General features: G+C 48.8%; 1 pseudogene; it reads right to left on the bottom strand.

The window, feature by feature from the left end:
- Positions 1-2423, bottom strand: LOC112607722 (annotated as a pseudogene).
- Between the last annotated feature and the right edge of the window lie 1215 nt (positions 2424-3638).

The following is a 3638-nucleotide window of genomic DNA, read 5'->3' as shown; positions in this document are numbered from 1 at the left end:
TCTAGAATAGATGCATTTTTCTAGTTTTACACTGACAATTTCATCCCAAACGTCTCCTGGGAGACATAGACCATGTACAGGAATCCATCTTCATCCTCACTCTCATACACCTCTGAGACCATGAAGACGCCCACCACGCCGTGTCCGCTCACCACCAGGAGGAAGGCTTGATTAGCATTGAGCTGTAAGCGCCTTCTAATTATCTTGATGAGCTCACTCTCGTTGACGTCTCGAACGTCAGGTACAAGGAACTTCGTTTTATCCAGGACAGGAAGCTGCTTCTCACCCTTGTATCGTTCTGTTATCACCGGGATTTTGGCTGGATGCTGCTCTCGAATAAGTCGGACATCTACCCTTTGTTGGAAGGTGCGGCCCTGCCTGAAGGTCTCCCCCGGCAGGTGCGGGGATCTGGGCCGCGGCGGCGACAGCGCGAGGGTCCTGGCGGCTTCTGGGGACGGCGGCGGTGGAAAGTATTTTTTCTTGTCCTTCTGTAAGCAATACAATATAACAACTATGTATGTAGCCTTTACGTTGTAATAGTTATTACAACTAATGTAGAGATGCTTTAAAGTATAGGGAAAGGCTGGGAGCGGTGGCTGGCTCCTGTAATCCCAGCATTTTGAGAGGCCGAGGTGGGCGAACCACTTGAGGTCAAGAGTTGGAGACCAGCCTGGCCAACATGGTGAAACCCCGTCTCTACTAAAAATACAAAACTTAGCCTGGCGTGGTGGCGCACGCCTGTAGTTCCAGCTACTCAGGAGGCTGAGGCAGGATAATTGCTTGAACCCAGAAGGTGGAGGTTGCAGTGAACAGAGATCGTGCCACTGCACTCCAGCCTGGGTGACAGAGCAAGGCTCTGTCTCAGACAAAAAAAAAAAAAAAAAAAAGGGTGTGGGGAGAATGTGCATAGGTTATATACAAGTACTGCATGATTTTATATCCTGGACTTGAGCATCCTTAGATTTTTGTAAATGGCAGCTAGTAATCAAAACAATCTACTGCTTAACAGTCCCGTGGCCATAGTGAGGAGCCACAAGCTATCTCTCTTTCCTCAGTGACAGGTCTGCAAGTCTCCTTATTTCCTGGCCATCTCTATTGGATGCCCATAGACACCTCACATTTGCCTGTACTTATACCTCTCTTAAATCTGGGCCTTGTCCACTTTCTCAGTGAGTGGTGTCACTTTCCATTCAGTTGGCAGAGGCAGTCCCCACCTCCCTCAGTTGTCTATATCCGATCTATTTTGAGACAGGGTCTTGCTCTGTCACTCAGGCTGGGTGCAGTGGTTTAATCATAGTTCAAGGCAGCCTCCATCTCCCGGGCTCAAGGGATCCCTCCTGCCTCAGCCTCCTGAGTCACTGAGACCACAGTCATGTGTCACCATGCCTTGCTAATTTTTAAATTTTGTCTCTTTATGTTGCCCAGGCTGGTCTCAAACACCTTGGCTCAAGTGATCCTCCCAAAGTGCCAGAATTATAGGTATGAGCCGCTGTGCCCAACCCATATCCAATCTAATAGTATATAAATCCTCTTAATTCCACTTCTCCAATGCCTCAAATCCATCCATTTCTCCTTATCCTGGAGAAGGTGCCACCATCTATTGCCCTTGGAGCCAGAGCTGTCTTTCTAGAGTGAAATCTGACAGTGTCCTTCCTGTTCAGGTCCCACCAGTTCCTCCCCATTGCTCCTAGAACAAAGCAAACCTTATTGGAGACCCTGAGTGTGATCTGAAGTCTCCTCCACGATCTGGTCCCTGCCTTCCTTGCCAGTCTTTCTGGTTTTGAGCATCTCCCCCTCATTCCCTTCACTCGAGTCTCTCAAAGCTTTGTGTGTTCTTCCTGATCTTTCACATGGCCTTTGGGCCTGTCTCCATTGCTGTGTAACAGATCAGCTCAAAACTTAGTGGCCTGAAACATCAGAAATTTATTCTGTCACTGTTCAGGAGGCCAGAAGTCCACAATCAAGGTGTGGGCAGGGTTGGCTCCTTTTGGAGACTCTGAGCGAGAATCTGCTCTGTGTCTCTCCCTCCATTGTCACGGGGCTTCTTCCTTGTGTCCCTGTGACCTTGTGTCTAAGTTTCTCCTTTATCTTATAAAGACATCAGTCATTAAATTTAGGGTTCACCCTAATCCAGTATGACCTTAACTAATGACATCTGCAAAGACCCCATTCCCAAATAAGGTCACATTCTGAGATTCTGGGTGAAGGTGAATTTTGGGGAAACATTATTTGAACCACTACACTGTCATGTGCCAAGCATGTGGAATCCCCTCCCCACTTTTAGCTAAAACCGCCAGAATGGATTTAGTGTTGTGGAACCTCTAGACTCCCCCCCGTGTGTGCATGCACCTTGCATGCACACATACGTACACACTGACACGTGCTGGCACACATGTACCCAGGGTTTCCTCTTTCTCTCCCATGGTCCCTGGTGAAATTTCCTGTAATACCTTTTCATGCTCTCCCTCCGAGGCAGGGAGGGGTACCCCTATCTACAACCAGCTGTGGAAAATACCCCGAGAAGCAGTGAAGGGAGGCAGCACTAAGGAGGAGAGTGATGTGGGCTGAACTAGGAAGGAGGGGGTTTTAGGAAGCTGGCCTGGGGGTTCACTTGGAAGAAAACCTGTTCTCTTCCCAAATCTTAGGATGTCTGGAGGGATAAGGCCATCCAGTCTGGCATCTCCCTGCCTGCACCACATGGCCTCCTCCTCTTTGTATTCCCAGAGACAAACCCAGGGCCTGGGAGACTGAATCCAAACATCAGTTTATCAACCAATCAATCTGTAGAGCAGCGATCTCCAAACTTTTTGGCACCAGGGACCAGTTTCATGGAAGACACTTTTTTCCACAGACTGGAAAGGGCTGGAGGTGTGGGGTGGAGAATGGTTTCAGATGGTTCAAGCTCATTACATTTATTGTGCACTTTATTTCTATTATTATTACATTGTAATGTATAATGAAATAATTATTGTAATGTAAGAATAATAATAATTATTACATTGTAATATATAATGAAATAATTACAACTCACCGTAATGTAGAATCAGTGGGAGCCCTGAGCTTGTTTTCCTGCAACTAGGTGGTCACATCTGGGGATGATAGGAGACAGAGACAGATCATCAGGCATTAGATTCTCATAAGGAACACGCAGCCTAGATCCCTCCCATAAGCAGTTTACAACAGAGTTCACGCTCCTATGAGAATCGAATGCCACTGCTGATCTGACAGGAGGCGGAGCTCAGGCGGTCATGCTCGTCCTCGCCCCACGGCTCACCTCCGTCTGTGCAGCCCGGTTCCTAACAGGCCACAAATGGGTACTGGTCTGCGGCCTGGGATGTGGCACCTTGCCTTAGAGCAAAAGAGGTTTGGGGTGTGGTGAGAATACCTTGCCCGGGTGAGGAAGGCTTCCTGGATTGGAATGGGGCGTCCAAACTGAGACCTGAGGAGCCGGGAGAACTAGGCCAGGGGAAAGGTCTCCAGGGTGCCAGACCGCTGGGCAGATGATGGCTCTTCTGTCCACGGCACCTGGTTGGATGTCAGTAGTACTGAGGAGTGTGTGTGTGTGTGTGCGCGCGCGCGCAAGTGTGAGCGTGTGAGTGTGTGTGTATTTTTGTGCAGAGCAAGCGTGAAGGAGGCCA

Source organism: Theropithecus gelada, chromosome 15 (genome assembly GCF_003255815.1).
Source record: "Theropithecus gelada isolate Dixy chromosome 15, Tgel_1.0, whole genome shotgun sequence".
Classification (NCBI taxonomy): domain Eukaryota; kingdom Metazoa; phylum Chordata; class Mammalia; order Primates; family Cercopithecidae; genus Theropithecus; species Theropithecus gelada.
The sequence above is the reverse complement of the archived record's forward strand: the minus strand, read 5'-3'. Positions and strand labels throughout refer to the sequence as shown.